The following is a 16,809-nucleotide window of genomic DNA, read 5'->3' as shown; positions in this document are numbered from 1 at the left end:
TCCCACGGGCAATCCCAGATTCCCGGAGCTCCCTGAGGCACAGCCTGGCCTCCCTCCCTGGGAGCTGCATTTCAGTCTGCCTGGACCAAGGCCATCCTGTTTGAGACTTTATTCCTGTTGCTTTTCCTCTTCCAGGTTGTGGGCAAAAAGGAGAGAGCCAGTAGGAAGTGAAGCCACTGGAAGGCCTTATCCCAGTCCAAGGTTGGATAGGAGTAACTGGACCTGTTGAATTCCCACTTCCCTTTAAATTAGAGCAGAGGAAGCAGATTTTAAATCATCATTCCATGAACTTTCACCAACTTCATGACTCTTGCAAAAGTTTTCAATGTTAGAAATTCCTGAGCTTGTTTTCCAGGCAAGCTTGGATTTAGATGTTATTCCTTCCTTTTATTTGAAGGAATAACTCTGATTTTCTCTCTGATTTTAGTAAGGGAATATTTATTTATTCCAATTTTCCATCCTAATTGGAATTTTTGCACCTTGTAGAGCACATTTCCAAGGAAATTTACCCAATTAATGTTGGTAAATCAGGAATTGTCCAGCACCATCTCCACAAAATTCTGTGAATTCCCAAGAAAACGTTGAAGTATTTATTTGCCATGATTCATCTCTTTGTAAAGTTCAATTTACTGCATTTTTAATTACATAAATGCCATTAAAACCTGAATCCAGGCCTAGCTGCTGTTCCTTGGACACAAGGGGCTGGTTCTTTCCTACCTTGGCACATTTGGGTGTTTGTCCAAAATGAGCTTCCCACTAAAATAGAATTTGTTTCCAAGCAAAAGTGGGAATTGTCTAGAAAACCTTCTGTTCTGGGGGGCACTGGGTTTGTTTCCCTTATTGCTGCATAATTGAGGAAAGCCATGGTGCTTTTTTAGGCAGTGGCAGGAGGTGAAAGCTGCATTTATTTAATTTTGTATTTTATTTCTTGTTATTTTTGTATTTTTATGCTCTTTTGTTGTGGTTTCTCATGTTGCGTTTTGTGGTTTTTCAAAGACTTTTTCTTCCGTTTTTTAATTTTTATATTTTTTTCTTTAGCTATTTATTTACTTGTTAAAACTACTTTTAGTTTTTAATTTTTTGTTTAAATTTTTTTTCCACTTTTTTGTTACTTTGAAATTTTTTTCTTTTGGTATTTTAATTTTATTTATTATTTTCTATAGTTTTGGTTTATTTTTTCATGTTTTCTTTGTTCCTTTTTTTTTCCCCCATACTCTTTCTTCCCCCGGGCGCCTGGGGGTTTGGCTGTTGGCAAGAAAGATGAGAAATGACCTCCGTGCCCGCTGGACGTCGGGATGTCATAGAGAGCGCAGTTGGCAAAAGCTCTGTATTTTCTGCTCCATAAAACTCCTGAAGGGAGAAAGCTGTGACCACCGTGGTGCCGTTTTTTCCTTCCCAGCCCCGACCAGGTCTCCTCCTACCCGTGCACAGTGTTACCAGCAGCAGCCTGCTGTCCAGGCTGTCGAGGCGTATTTCAGAGGGGGCAATAAAAACAAAGTAGACGTTTTATTTTGAACTCTCCGACCCTGCTTGTTTATTAGCAAAGAACTCCAAAACAAAGCGAACAAAAAAAGAAAACCCACAAACTAAACTCCCCCGCAACCCACCAAAAAAAAACCATAGAGAAAGAGAAAACATGCCCATATTATTTGAATAAAGATTAAAACTTTACCCCTTAGAAAACCAGGCTCATTTAATTCAAATTAATTGTGTTTCTGATGTGTTAGGTTAATGAATTCATCTAGTGTAAAATATCGTTTAAAATATAAACAAACGAATTAAAAAATAATGAAAAAGAAAAATAACAAAAAGTATAGGATATGAAAAATAATATAAATGATAAATACACAATATATTATTACATACTACACGTTTTATAAATATATATAATATACATAATATAAACATCTATAATGTACATAATCATGATATTTAAATGAAATGTATGATTATTTATAACATTACATAATAAATAATAAATTATTTTATATATAACTTTCTATACTTTATATATATAATAAATATAATAGTATAATAAACATAATACATGATGTATAATGTACATAATATAAAAGCTGAATTGTAATGATTAATGTAAATATCAGAATCACAAAGATAAAAAATATTGAAATAGAGCCTGAACGAAAGGCTTTTTTGTTTCGGTCTGGTTGCTGGCAGGGTTCTCGCAGGTGTGCTCGGGGGTCTTTTGGGCCATTTATTCCGGAGGCTGTTCGGAAGGGCATTTCTGGGCACGTTCGTTTATGGCTCCGCTCCGCGCCGCCGCGCGGCAGTGCTGCCACCCTGTGGGCAGAGAGCGGTAGTGCAGCTTCCCCCCCGCCCGTCCCGCCTGATCTGTGCGGCAATGCTGCCACCCTGTGGGCAAAGAGCGGTAGTGCAGCTGTCCCCCATGACCGTCCCGCCGGAGCCGTGCGGCAGTGCTGCCACCCTGTGGGCAAAGAGCGGTAGTGCAGCTGTCCCCCCCCGCCCGTCCCCGACGCGCGTGGCAGCCCCGCATTGTGAGCTCGGGGGCGGCGCTGCCGCCCGCCCGCCCGCAGCTCGGGGCCGAAAGGGAGGGAAAAAGGCAAGGAGCCCGGGCGCGTGGCAGCCGGCTGCCTGCGCGCGCCACCCGGACCCCGGAGCCGTCCGGGCGCGATTTTCCGCGGCGTCTGCGGGTGTGCGGACACGGGATGGGGGCGCAGCGGCGCCGCGGGCGGCAGTCCATTGAGTCAGGCGCTTGTGTGAGCGGCCGAGGGGGCATTTTAGTGGGTTCCACTACCAAGATGGCGGCGAGACGCGAGGCGCCTGACCTTCTAAAAAGGGCGGCCAAAAGGGCGGGAAAAATAAGGACCCTATAGGTGATTATGCAGCTGCCTGCACAAAACCCCGACTACGGCGCCGCCCGGGGGCAATTTTCCGCGGCGTTTCCAGGTGTGGGGACACGGGCCGTGTGCTCAGTCGCGACGCGTCCGCGTTCAGATTCGTTGATTTAGTCAGGCGTCTGCGTAAACACCTGGCGGAGGCCTATGCCGAGCCACAAAGAACATGGCGGCCGGGACGGAAGTGGCCTCAGGAGCAACCAAGATGGCGGCAAGGAAAAGCGGAAGTCACGTGTCGCCCCTCACAAAATGGCGCCGAGGCGCGAGGCGCCCGACCTTCCAAAAAGGGCGGCCAAAAGGGCGGGAAAAAATAAGGACCCTGTAGGCGTTTACGCAGATGCCTGCACAAAAACCCCGACTACAGCGCCGCCCGGGCGCAATTTTCCGCGGCGTTTCCAGGTGTGCAGACACCGGCCATGTGCTCATCCGCGCCGCCTCCGGGTTCGGATTCGTGGATTTAGTCAGGCGTCTGTGTAAACACCTGCCGGGGGCCTTAGCGGTGCCGCAAAAAAGATGCCGGCGGGACCGGAAGTGGCCTCAGACGCAACCAAGATGGCGGCAAGGAAGGGCGGAATGCTCGTGGGGCTCATCGCGGCCGAAAATCACCGAGTGCAGCTCACACCCTGCAATGGCAAAAGCTGTTTTATTAAAACTCAGCCGAGAATTTTCCTCTTATTTCCAGGTCACAGGATATACTGAGCCTGAGAGGGATCCTAAAATCTGACTCTCAAGCAGACGGACCGTTTGAGAATCGAACTCAGCACCTTGGCATTACCCGGACTCTGCTCCAAGCAGCTGAACCAATCTCTGCATTATGGGGATGGACCTCCATAGGATGGCAACGCTTGGCCCCACTAAGGTAAGTGCAGTGCCGCCTTCTCTGCCAAAGCTGCTTCACACACCAGCCCCTGGAATGGCTCGAGGGCAGAACTGGCTGGCAGGTCACGACAGCACAAAGCTCTTCCAGTGACGCTGATTTCCTGTCCTTTCCAGGATTTACTCAACAGCTGCCGTAAAAGTACTTACACAAAGTCTCTTTCTGGGCGGAAAGGAGCAGGACAAGTCCTGAGGCTTCCCTTCTTCCACGGCCAAAGTTCTGGAGAGAGGCAGGGCCGGTCCCACCCGCACAGGGGCGTTTCCTGCAGGTGAGTGTTGCCGGGCCAAACTGATGGCAGCTGCTGAGGCCGGGGCTGCTTTTCTGGCCGGAGGCCTCGGTGCCCCCCCGTGCCGCCTGCAGTGTCCCTCGGGGTTTCCTGCAGGTGTCCCGGGTGCCCGGAGGCGCAGGGAGGAAGGAGGCCGGCAGCCCCAGCGGGGCCAGCAGCCCTGGGATGATGTGCAGGGGAGGAGCTGTGCCTGCGGGGCCCCGCCCGTGGCAGCGGCGGCCAAACGCAGGGCCCGGGGCCGGGCTCGGGGCTGGCACGGACACGGCCCCGGGGCTGCCGCGGCTCCTCGGCCAGGGGCTGCTCCCGCCGGGCACGGGGAGATGCTGCAGCCCGGACAGAGGCACCCACAGCCCAAGAGCTCCCCAGGGAACAGCTGGCATTGCCCGGGAACGGCGGCTCGGGCTGTCTGCAGAGGGGCTCAGACAGCAATTCCCACCTCCCGGAGCTCCCACACAGTTGCCAGGGATGTCCTGGCCACCCCAAATCCCCTCCCTTTCAGCCTGAGGACATCACCCATCGGCAGCATTAAAGCCAAGGTGCTCCTCCCTCACAGAAATTAAATCCAGAGCAACGGCCCTCGGAGATGCCTCAAAATCAAAGGTTTGAGTGGGATGGAGTTTCGTTTGGATGAAGTCTGGACTTTTCCAGGGAGCCAGCCGGAGTGCAGAAGTGATGGAAAGCTTTTGCAGGTGGGTCCCACTGGAGGTGTGCTGAAGGCAGGGATGGGCATCCCTTGCCTGAGGGAAAGGCGCTTGCAGAGGCCACTGCTGGGACTCGGAAAGGAGCTGAGCTCCTACAGGGAGCTGTGTCCTCCCGAGGGCACAGGGGCTGCCTCAGCACAGGCCGGCCAGTGCCTTCTCCTGCTCTGAAACATCACCTGGAGCCCGAGCTCAGGGGGTGGCTGAATTCCAGGGAAATCTGACAGGTGACCCCCAGGGGATGAGGGTTAGAATTAACCAAATCTATGGAATAGAAACCTATCCTGTCCCCATCCTGCTGAGCTTCCTTGGAAGCTCTGCTGGTTCCTGACACATCTGGCATTCAAGCAGCAGCTCTGCGTGGGAATATCCATGCTCTGTGAGGCACTGTGAGGTTATTGCAGCAGGAACTGAGCAGGGAATTCGGGGCCGTGGGTATAATTCATCTAAACTAGCAAAGGTGACAGTGAACCCCAAATCTGGGCACCACACAGAGAACAATCTTTGTGCTGCCCTGTCAGCTCAAGCCCCTGGGCTGGGAAGTTTTGGGAGTCAAACATATGGAATGATAAAAGTCACAGCAACTGGTGTCACCCCGAGGGACAGTCCAAGTCCCAGACAATTCCTCTGCAGTCCCCTGGGGGGGAAAACACCCTCTGTCTGCCAGGAGTCCTGACTCTGTTTCTCCTATCAGCTGTGTTGGGCTTTAAGAACTTGAAATAACTTTGAACCCAAAGGAATCACCTTTTCCTTCTGGTTTGATTGTGTTTTTTTGTTGTTTTTTTTTTTTTTTTTTTTTTTTTTTTCTTTCAGATGCTGGACTTGCTTCTGTGGATGTGTGCTGAGCTCTGGCTGCAGGGGACTGTCAGGCCTGAATGGCTGTGAGTTTGTGTTCTTCTCGCTGGGGAAGCAGAAATAATTATTAATTAGACTGCAGAAATGTTTTCAGAAACCTTTCCCCTTTCCTGCCCTTTGCTGGTGGATCTTCTCTTTCTGCCTTTGACTTTACAAAGCTGTTCCCTGATGTCAATTCCCCTGCCTGAATTCCTTGCAGCTCCTAGCTGGGAAAAACTGGGATGATGTCCTAGGGATGTTCTTAGGGGAGGACAGAGGTGAGATTTTTGCCTGTATTTTTCTAATATTTTCTAAAATTTCAGGGAGCTGCTCCTGCTCCTGCCCCTAATCCTGCTGCTGCTGCACAAGTGGAGCCTTGTCAGCGAAGACCTGCATCTGCAGGAGGCCCCGCAGGCCCTGGCTGGGAAGTGCCAAAACAAAGAAGTGATCAGTAAGTGCTGAACTGCTTCCAGGAGGGCATATTTTGTTGCAGCCGTTACAGACCAACCGTGTGGTGCTGGTGACTTTGTGTGAGTTGCTTTATTAAAGCCAATCGTTGGTAAGGGTTTTGAGCCTGCCTTGGAGAGCACTTGGAGCTCTGGGTGCCCTGGCTTTCCCCTAGGTGGCCCTGGGGGCGCCCCGGCTGTCCCCTAGGTGTCCCTGGGGTGCTCTGGCTGTCCCTGGGGTTGCCCTGGCTGTCCCCTAGGTGTCCCTGGAGTGCCCTGGCTGTCCCCTAGGTGTCCCTTGGGGTCCACGGGCTGTCCACTAGGTGTCCCTTGGGGGGACCTGACTGTCCCTGGGATGCCCTGGCTGTCCCCTAGGTGTCCCTGGGGGTGCCCTGGCTGTCCCCTAGTTGTCCCTGGGGTGCCCTGGCTGTCTCTTAGGTGTCCCCGGGGGTGCCCTGGCTGTCCCCTAGGTGTCCCAGGGCTGCCCTGGCTGTCTTTTAGGTGTCCCTGGGGGTGCCCTGACTATCCCCTAGGGGTGCCTTGTCTGTCCCTGGGGGGGCCCTGGGGGTACCCTGGTGTCCCTGAGAGGGCCCTGGCTGTCCCCTAAGTGTCCCTGGGGATGCCCTGGCTGTCCCCTAGGTGTCCCTGGGGGTGCCCTGGCTGTCCCTGCTGTGCCCTAGCTGTCCCCTACGTGTCCCTGGGGGTGCCCTGGGGTGCTCTAGGGGTGCCCCGGCTGTCCCTGGGGGTGCCCAGGCTGTCCCCTAGGGGTCCCTGGGGGTACCCTGGCTGTCCCCTATGTGTCCCTGGGGGCGCCCTGGCTGTCCCCTAGGTGTCCCTGGGGTGCCGTGGCTGTCCCCTTGGTGTCCCTCGGGGTGCCCTGGCTGTCCCCTTGGTGTCCCTGGGGGTGCCCTGGCTGTCCCATAGGTGTCCCTGAGGTGCCCTGGCTGTCCCCTTGGTGTCCCTGGGGGTGCCCTGGGTGTCCCTGGGGTGCCCTGGCTGTCCCCTAGGTGTCCCTGGGGGTGCCCTAGCTGTCCCTTAGATGTCCCTGGGGGTGCCCTGGCTCTCCTTGGGGTGCCCTGGCTGTCCCTTATGTGTCCCTGGGGGTGCCCAGGGTGTCCCTGGGGTGCCTTGCTGTCCCCTAGGTGTCCCTGGGGGTGCCCTGCCTGTCCCCTAGGTGTCCCATGGGGTGTCCTGGCTGTCCCCTAGGTGTCCCTGGGGGTGCCCTGGGTGTCCCTGTGGGTGCCCTGGCTGTCCCCTAGCTGTCCCTGGCGGTGCCCTGGGTGTCCCTGGGGTGCCCTGGCTGTCCCTGGGGTACCCAGGCTTTCCTTTAGGTGTCCGTAGGGGTGCCCTGGCTTTCCCGTAGTTGTCCCTGGGGTGCCCTGGCTGTCCCTTTGGTGTCCCTGGAGGTGCCCTTGCTGTCACTTGGGGGGCCCTGGCTGTCCCTGAGGGGGCCCTGGCTGTCTTCTAGGTGTCCCTGGGGGGCCCTGGCTGTCCCCTAGGTGTCCCTGGGGTTCCCTGGCTGTCCCTGGGGTGCCCAGGCTTTCCTATAGGTGTCCCTGGGGGTGCCCTGGCTGTCCCATTGGTGTCCCTGGGGGTGCCCTGGCTGTTCCTTAGGTGTCCCTGGGGGTGCCCTGGCTGTCCCTTAGGTGTCCCTGGGGGTTCCCTGGCTATCTGTGGGGTGCCGTGGCTGCCTCTGGGGTGCCCTTGATGTCCCCTAGGTGTCCCTGGGGTGCCCTGAGTGTCCCTGTGGGTGCCCTGGCTGTCCCCTAGGTGTCCCTGGGGTGCCCTGGCTGTCCCCTAGGTGTCCCTGGGGGTGCCCTGGCTGTCCCCTAGGTGTCCCTGCCTTGCTCGTATCCTCGACTCCGCCTCCGGCGCCATGGTGACACCCCTCCCAGTCTGGACCAGTGTGGCCACACCCCCTCCCCTGGGGCCATTAGACCCATCCCAGTACAGACCAGTAAGGCACCGTGTGCCCACCATGGACCCCCACACGCCTGCCAGTTCGTCCCAGTCCACTCCCCGTCCATCCCAGTTCTCTCTGATCACCCTCCCAGTGCTCCCAGTCCATCCCAGTCCCGCAGGTGCTGGTGCTTGTGGCTTGATCAGCTGGTGCCTGTCCGCAACGTGGAGCGGGTCAAATGAGGCCTCAGGGGGAGGGGGGGGCGGATTTTGGGGGGTCCTGGGGGTCCCGAGTTGTCCTGGAGGGGTTTGGGGGGTCTGCGGGGAGTCTCAAGGGGCTGCTGTGGGTGTTTTTCGGGGATCTTCGGGAGGTTTGGGCGGCCCATTTGAGGCATCAAAGGAACCTGAGGAGGGTTTTGCGGGCTCCTGGAGGTCGGGGGGGCCCTGGGGGTGGTTTGGGGGGCACTGGGGGGTTCCAGCCCGTGACCCCCCCCCGTTTTTGACCCCCCCCCCCCCCGAGCTGTTTCGGTCTCATCGACGCCCTCCTGAAGCCCAAGGGGGGGTGGGCGCTGGGCCCCCCCCGCTGCCCCCTCCCCCTGCCACCTCCGCGACGCCCTGCAGGTGAGGGACCCCCAAAAACCCCTCCCCAGACCCCAAATTCACCCCTGGGACCCCAAAAAAACCCCCAAAACCTCTCCCCGGACCCCAAATTCACCCCTGAGGCCCCAAAAAACCCCCAAACCCCTCCCCATGAACCCCAAATCCACCCCTGGGACCCCCCAAAACCTCCCCAGGACCCCAGATCCACCCCGGGACCCCCAAATCCATCCCTTGGACCCCCAAAAACCCCCAAATCCATCCCTGGGACCCCCCAAAACCTCCCTTCAAACCCCAAATTCACCCCTCGGACCTCCAGAATCCTTCCACAGGACCCCTCAGGGGTCGTTCCCCACGAAAAAGTGCGGGAAACGTGAGGGGAGAAAAAGGGCGGGAAACGTGAGGGGAGAAAAAGGGCGGGATCAAGTGGAGGGGATCAATGGAATTTTGGGGGGGGTCAGCGACGCTGAGGAAAGATCAATGGAATATTGGGGGGGCATCAATGACATTGGGGGGGTCAGTGACACTCGGGTGGGGATCAATGATGCTGTGGGGGGGTCGATATCAGCTCGGGGTGCGGCCATGGGTTTTTGGGGGGCCGCAACGCAGGCATCCGTGCTGGGTTTGGAGCGGGGGGCCCCTTCAACCTCTGGGGGGGCCCTGGCTGTCCCCTGGCTGTACCTGGGGGTGCCCTGCCTGTCCCCTAGGTGTCCCTGGGGATGCCCTGGAGTCCCTGGGGGTGCCCTGGCTGTCCCTGGGGGTCCCTGGCTGTCCCCTAGGTGTCCCTGGGGTGCCCTGGCTTTCCCTGGGGTGCCCTGGCTGTCCCCTAGGTGTCCTTGGGGTGCCTTGCTGTCCCCAAGGCGTCCCTGGGGTGCCCTGGCTGTCCCCTAGGTGTCCCTGGGGGTGCCCTGGCTGTCCCTGGGGGTCCCTGGCTGTCCCATAGGTGTCCCTAGGGGTGCCTTGTCTGTCCCTGGGGGGGCCCTGGGTGTACCCTGGTGTCCCTGGGAGGGCCCTGGCTGTCCCCTAAGTGTCCCTGGGGGTGCTCTGGTGTCCCTGGGGATGCCCTGGCTGTCCCCTAGCTGTCCCTGGGGGTGCCCTGGGTGTCCCTGGGGTGCCCTGGCTGTCCCCTAGGTGTCCCTGGAGGTGCCCTGGCTGTCCCTGGTGTGCCCTAGCTGTCCCCTACGTGTCCCTGGGGGTGCCCTGGGTGTCCCTGAGGTGCTCTAGGGGTGCCCCGGCTGTCCCTGGGGGTGCCCAGGCTGTCCCCTAGGGGTCCCTGGGGGTACCCTGGCTGTCCCTGGGGGTGCCCTGCCTGTCCCCTAGGTGTCCCTGGAGGTGCCCTGGCTGTCCCCTTGGTGTCCCTGGGGGTGCCCTGGCTGTCCCATAGGTGTCCCTGGAGGTGCCCTGGCTGTCCCCTTGGTGTCCCTGGGGGTGCCCTGGGTGTCCCTGGGGTGCCCTGGCTGTCCCCTAGGTGTCCCCGGGGATGCCCAGGCTATCCCTGGGGGGGCCCTGGCTGTCCCTGGGGTGCCCTAGCTGTCCCCTAGGTGTCCCTGGGGGTGCCCTGGCTGTCCCCTTGGTGTCCCTGGGGTACCCTGGCTGTCCCTTAGATGTCCCTGGGGGTGCCCTGGCTCTCCTTGGGGTGCCCTGGCTGTCCCTTATGTGTCCCTGGGGGTGCCCAGGGTGTCCCCGGGGTGCCTTGCTGTCCCCTAGGTGTCCCTGGGGGTGCCCTGCCTGTCCCCGAGGTGTCCCTGGGGGTGCCCTGGCTGTCCTTGGGGTGCTCTGGCTGTCCCCTAGGTGTCCCTGGAGTGCCCTGACTGTCCCCTAGGTGTCCCTGGGGGTTCCCTGGCTGTCCCCTAGTTGTCCCTGGGGGAGCCCTGGCTGACCCTAGGGTGCCCTGCCTGTCCCCTAGGTGTCCCTGGGAGTGCCCTGGCTGTCACCTAGGTGTCCCTGGGGGTCCCTGGCTGTCCCCTAGTTGTCCCTGGGGGAGCCCTGGCTGTCCCAAGGGTGCCCTGCCTGTCCCCTAGGTGTCCCTGGGAGTGCCCTGGCTGTCCCCTAGGTGTCCCTGGGGGTGCTCTGGTGTCCCTGGGGATGCCCTGGCTGTCCCCTAGGTGTCCCTGGGGGTGCCCTGGGTGTCCCTGGGGTGCCCTGGCTGTCCCCTAGGTGTCCCTGGGGGTGCCCGGGCTGTCCCTGGTGTGCCCTAGCTGTCCCCTACGTGTCCCTGGGGGTGCCCTGGGTGTCCCTGAGGTGCTCTAGGGGTGCCCCGGCTGTCCCTGGGGGTGCCCAGGCTGTCCCCTAGGTGTCCCTGGGGGTACCCTGGGTGTCCCTGGGGTGCCCTGGCTGTCCCCTAGGTGTCCCTGGGGTGCCGTGGCTGTCCCCTTGGTGTCCCTGGGGGTGCCCTGGCTGTCCCCTAGGTGTCCCTGCCTCGATCGTATCCTCGACTCCGCCTCCGGCGCCATGGTGACACCCCTCCCAGTCTGGACCAGTGTGGCCACACCCCCTCCCCTGGGGCCATTAGACCCATCCCAGTACAGACCAGTAAGGCACCGTGTGCCCACCATGGACCCCCACACGCCTGCCAGTTCGTCCCAGTCCACTCCCCGTCCATCCCAGTTCTCTCTGATCACCCTCCCAGTGCTCCCAGTCCATCCCAGTCCCGCAGGTGCTGGTGCTTGTGGCTTGATCAGCTGGTGCCTGTCCGCAACGTGGAGCGGGTCAAATGAGGCCTCAGGGGGAGGGGGGGGCGGATTTTGGGGGGTCCTGGGGGTCCCGAGTTGTCCTGGAGGGGTTTGGGGTGTCTGCGGGGAGTCTCAAGGGGCTGCTGTGGGTGTTTTTCGGGGATCTTCGGGAGGTTTGGGCGGCCCATTTGAGGCATCAAAGGAACCTGAGGAGGGTTTTGCGGGCTCCTGGAGGTCGGGGGGGCCCTGGGGGTGGTTTGGGGGGCACTGGGGGGTTCCAGCCCGTGACCCCCCCCCGTTTTTGACCCCCCCCCCCCCCGAGCTGTTTCGGTCTCATCGACGCCCTCCTGAAGCCCAAGGGGGGTGGGCGCTGGGCCCCCCCCGCTGCCCCCTCCCCCTGCCACCTCCGCGACGCCCTGCAGGTGAGGGACCCCCAAAAACCCCTCCCCAGACCCCAAATTCACCCCTGGGACCCCAAAAAAACCCCCAAAACCTCTCCCCGGACCCCAAATTCACCCCTGAGGCCCCAAAAAACCCCCAAACCCCTCCCCATGAACCCCAAATCCACCCCTGGGACCCCCCAAAACCTCCCCAGGACCCCAAATCCACCCCGGGACCCCCAAATCCATCCCTTGGACCCCCAAAAACCCCCAAATCCATCCCTATGACCCCCCAAAACCTCCCTTCAAACCCCAAATTCACCCCTCGGACCTCCAGAATCCTTCCACAGGACCCCTCAGGGGTCGTTCCCCACGAAAAAGTGCGGGAAACGTGAGGGGAGAAAAAGGGCGGGAAACGTGAGGGGAGAAAAAGGGCGGGATCAAGTGGAGGGGATCAATGGAATTTTGGGGGGGGTCAGCGACGCTGAGGAAAGATCAATGGAATATTGGGGGGGCATCAATGACATTGGGGGGGTCAGTGACACTCGGGTGGGGATCAATGATGCTGTGGGGGGGTCGATATCAGCTCGGGGTGCGGCCATGGGTTTTTGGGGGGCCGCAACGCAGGCGGCCGTGCTGGGTTTGGAGCGGGGGGCCCCTTCAACCTCTGGGGGGGCCCTGGCTGTCCCCTGGCTGTACCTGGGGGTGCCCTGCCTGTCCCCTAGGTGTCCCTGGGGATGCCCTGGAGTCCCTGGGGGTGCCCTGGCTGTCCCTGGGGGTCCCTGGCTGTCCCCTAGGTGTCCCTGGGGTGCCCTGGCTTTCCCTGGGGTGCCCTGGCTGTCCCCTAGGTGTCCTTGGGGTGCCTTGCTGTCCCCAAGGCGTCCCTGGGGTGCCCTGGCTGTCCCCTAGGTGTCCTTGGGGGTGCCCTGGCTGTCCCTGGGGGTCCCTGGCTGTCCCATAGGTGTCCCTAGGGGTGCCTTGTCTGTCCCTGGGGGGGCCCTGGGTGTACCCTGGTGTCCCTGGGAGGGCCCTGGCTGTCCCCTAAGTGTCCCTGGGGGTGCTCTGGTGTCCCTGGGGATGCCCTGGCTGTCCCCTAGCTGTCCCTGGGGGTGCCCTGGGTGTCCCTGGGGTGCCCTGGCTGTCCCCTAGGGGTCCCTGGGGGTACCCTGGCTGTCCCTGGGGTGCCCTGGCTGTCCCCTAGGTGTCCCTGGAGGTGCCCTGGCTGTCCCTGGTGTGCCCTAGCTGTCCCCTACGTGTCCCTGGGGGTGCCCTGGGTGTCCCTGAGGTGCTCTAGGGGTGCCCCGGCTGTCCCTGGGGGTGCCCTGGCTGTCCCCTAGGGGTCCCTGGGGGTACCCTGGCTGTCCCTGGGGGTGCCCTGCCTGTCCCCTAGGTGTCCCTGGAGGTGCCCTGGCTGTCCCCTTGGTGTCCCTGGGGGTGCCCTGGCTGTCCCATAGGTGTCCCTGGAGGTGCCCTGGCTGTCCCCTTGGTGTCCCTGGGGGTGCCCTGGGTGTCCCTGGGGTGCCCTGGCTGTCCCCTAGGTGTCCCCGGGGATGCCCAGGCTATCCCCTTGGTGTCCCTGGGGTACCCTGGCTGTCCCTTAGATGTCCCTGGGGGTGCCCTGGCTCTCCTTGGGGTGCCCTGGCTGTCCCTTATGTGTCCCTGGGGGTGCCCAGGGTGTCCCCGGGGTGCCTTGCTGTCCCCTAGGTGTCCCTGGGGGTGCCCTGCCTGTCCCCGAGGTGTCCCTGGGGGTGCCCTGGCTGTCCTTGGGGTGCTCTGGCTGTCCCCTAGGTGTCCCTGGAGTGCCCTGACTGTCCCCTAGGTGTCCCTGGGGGTTCCCTGGCTGTCCCCTAGTTGTCCCTGGGGGAGCCCTGGCTGACCCTAGGGTGCCCTGCCTGTCCCCTAGGTGTCCCTGGGAGTGCCCTGGCTGTCACCTAGGTGTCCCTGGGGGTCCCTGGCTGTCCCCTAGTTGTCCCTGGGGGAGCCCTGGCTGTCCCAAGGGTGCCCTGCCTGTCCCCTAGGTGTCCCTGGGAGTGCCCTGGCTGTCCCCTAGGTGTCCCTGGGGGTGCCCTGGGTGTCCCTGGGGTGCCCTGGCTGTCCCATAGGTGTCCCTAGGGGTGCCTTGTCTGTTCATGGGGGGGCCCTGGGTGTACCCTGGTGTCCCTGGGAGGGCCCTGGCTGTCCCCTAAGTGTCCCTGGGGGTGCTCTGGTGTCCCTGGGGATGCCCTGGCTGTCCCCTAGGTGTCCCTGGGGGTGCCCTGGGTGTCCCTGGGGTGCCCTGGCTGTCCCCTAGGTGTCCCTGGGGGTGCCCGGGCTGTCCCTGGTGTGCTTTAGCTGTCCCCTACGTGTCCCTGGGGGTGCCCTGGGTGTCCCTGAGGTGCTCTAGGGGTGCCCCGGCTGTCCCTGGGGGTGCCCAGGCTGTCCCCTAGGGGTCCCTGGGGGTACCCTGGCTGTCCCTGGGGTGCCCTGGCTGTCCCCTAGGTGTCCCTGGGGTGCCGTGGCTGTCCCCTTGGTGTCCCTGGGGGTGACCTGCCTGTCCCCTAGGTGTCCCTGGAGGTGCCCTGGCTGTCCCCTTGGTGTCCCTGGGGGTGCCCTGGCTGTCCCCTTGGTGTCCCTGGAGGTGCCCTGGCTGTCCCCTTGGTGTCCCTGGGGTGCCCTGGCTTTCCCTGGGGTGCCCTGGCTGTCCCCTAGGTGTCCTTCGGGTGCCTTGCTGTCCCAAGGCGTCCCTGGGGTGCCCTGGCTGTCCCCTAGGTGTCCCTGGGGGTGCCCTGGCTGTCCCTGGGGGTCCCTGGCTGTCCCATAGGTGTCCCTAGGGGTGCCTTGTCTGTCCCTGGGGGGGCCCTGGGTGTACCCTGGTGTCCCTGGGAGGGCCCTGGCTGTCCCCTAAGTGTCCCTGGGGGTGCTCTGGTGTCCCTGGGGATGCCCTGGCTGTCCCCTAGCTGTCCCTGGGGGTGCCCTGGGTGTCCCTGGGGTGCCCTGGCTGTCCCCTAGGTGTCCCTGGAGGTGCCCTGGCTGTCCCTGGTGTGCCCTAGCTGTCCCCTACGTGTCCCTGGGGGTGCCCTGGGTGTCCCTGAGGTGCTCTAGGGGTGCCCCGGCTGTCCCTGGGGGTGCCCAGGCTGTCCCCTAGGGGTCCCTGGGGGTACCCTGGCTGTCCCTGGGGGTGCCCTGCCTGTCCCCTAGGTGTCCCTGGAGGTGCCCTGGCTGTCCCCTTGGTGTCCCTGGGGTTGCCCTGGCTGTCCCATAGGTGTCCCTGGAGGTGCCCTGGCTGTCCCCTTGGTGTCCTTGGGGGTGCCCTGGGTGTCCCTGGGGTGCCCTGGCTGTCCCCTAGGTGTCCCCGGGGATGCCCAGGCTATCCCTGGGGGGGCCCTGGCTTTCCCTGGGGTGCCCTAGCTGTCCCCTAGGTGTCCCTGGGGGTGCCCTGGCTGTCCCCTTGGTGTCCCTGGGGTACCCTGGCTGTCCCTTAGATGTCCCTGGGGGTGCCCTGGCTCTCCTTGGGGTGCCCTGGCTGTCCCTTATGTGTCCCTGGGGGTGCCCAGGGTGTCCCCGGGGTGCCTTGCTGTCCCCTAGGTGTCCCTGGGGGTGCCCTGCCTGTCCCCGAGGTGTCCCTGGGGGTGCCCTGGCTGTCCTTGGGGTGCTCTGGCTGTCCCCTAGGTGTCCCTGGAGTGCCCTGACTGTCCCCTAGGTGTCCCTGGGGGTTCCCTGGCTGTCCCCTAGTTGTCCCTGGGGGAGCCCTGGCTGACCCTAGGGTGCCCTGCCTGTCCCCTAGGTGTCCCTGGGAGTGCCCTGGCTGTCACCTAGGTGTCCCTGGGGGTCCCTGGCTGTCCCCTAGTTGTCCCTGGGAGAGCCCTGGCTGTCCCAAGGGTGCCCTGCCTGTCCCCTAGGTGTCCCTGGGAGTGCCCTGGCTGTCCCTTGGTGTCTCTGGGGGTGCTCTGGTGTCCCTGGGGATGCCCTGGCTGTCCCCTAGGTGTCCCTGGGGGTGCCCTGGGTGTCCCTGGGGTGCCCTGGCTGTCCCCTAGGTGTCCCTGGGGGTGCCCGGGCTGTCCCTGGTGTGCCCTAGCTGTCCCCTACGTGTCCCTGGGGGTGCCCTGGGTGTCCCTGAGGTGCTCTAGGGGTGCCCCGGCTGTCCCTGGGGGTGCCCAGGCTGTCCCCTAGGTGTCCCTGGGGGTACCCTGGCTGTCCCTGGGGTGCCCAGGCTGTCCCCTAGGTGTCCCTGGGGGTACCCTGGCTGTCCCTGGGGTGCCGTGGCTGTCCCCTTGGTGTCCCTGGGGGTGCCCTGGCTGTCCCCTAGGTGTCCCTGCCTCGCTCGTATCCTCGACTCCGCCTCCGGCGCCATGGTGACACCCCTCCCAGTCTTGACCAGTGTGGCCACACCCCCTCCCCTGGGGCCATTAGACCCATCCCAGTACAGACCAGTAAGGCACCGTGTGCCCACCATGGACCCCCACACGCCTGCCAGTTCGTCCCAGTCCACTCCCCGTCCATCCCAGTTCTCTCTGATCACCCTCCCAGTGCTCCCAGTCCATCCCAGTCCCGCAGGTGCTGGTGCTTGTGGCTTGATCAGCTGGTGCCTGTCCGCAACGTGGAGCGGGTCAAATGAGGCCTCAGGGGGAGGGGGGGGCGGATTTTGGGGGGTCCTGGGGGTCCCGAGTTGTCCTGGAGGGGTTTGGGGGGTCTGCGGGGAGTCTCAAGGGGCTGCTGTGGGTGTTTTTCGGGGATCTTCGGGAGGTTTGGGCGGCCCATTTGAGGCATCAAAGGAACCTGAGGAGGGTTTTGCGGGCTCCTGGAGGTCGGGGGGGCCCTGGGGGTGGTTTGGGGGGCACTGGGGGGTTCCAGCCCGTGACCCCCCCCCCGTTTTTTGACCCCCCCCCCCCCCGAGCTGTTTCGGTCTCATCGACGCCCTCCTGAAGCCCAAGGGGGGGTGGGCGCTGGGCCCCCCCCGCTGCCCCCTCCCCCTGCCACCTCCGCGACGCCCTGCAGGTGAGGGACCCCCAAAAACCCCTCCCCAGACCCCAAATTCACCCCTGGGACCCCAAAAAACCCCCAAAACCTCTCCCCGGACCCCAAATTCACCCCTGAGGCCCCAAAAAACCCCCAAACCCCTCCCCATGAACCCCAAATCCACCCCTGGGACCCCCCAAAACCTCCCCAGGACCCCAAATCCACCCCGGGACCCCCAAATCCATCCCTTGGACCCCCAAAAACCCCCAAATCCATCCCTGGGACCCCCCAAAACCTCCCTTCAAACCC

At 61.6% G+C, this 16,809-nt stretch overlaps 1 long non-coding RNA gene across 1 annotated transcript; it reads left to right on the top strand.

The window, feature by feature from the left end:
• Positions 1–3,433: 3,433 nt before the first annotated feature.
• Positions 3,434–4,679, top strand: LOC136304972 (uncharacterized). The gene is made up of 3 exons (XR_010724931.1): positions 3,434–3,735; positions 3,870–4,021; positions 4,136–4,679. It is a non-coding gene; the product is annotated as an uncharacterized lncRNA (long non-coding RNA).
• Positions 4,680–16,809: the final 12,130 nt, after the last annotated feature.

Source organism: Chamaea fasciata, unplaced genomic scaffold (genome assembly GCF_029207755.1).
Source record: "Chamaea fasciata isolate MVZ Bird 193981 ecotype frontalis unplaced genomic scaffold, bChaFas1.0.hap1 SCAF_234, whole genome shotgun sequence".
Taxonomy (NCBI): domain Eukaryota; kingdom Metazoa; phylum Chordata; class Aves; order Passeriformes; family Sylviidae; genus Chamaea; species Chamaea fasciata.
Note: the sequence above shows the minus strand (reverse complement) of the source record. Positions and strands in the feature narration are given on the sequence as shown.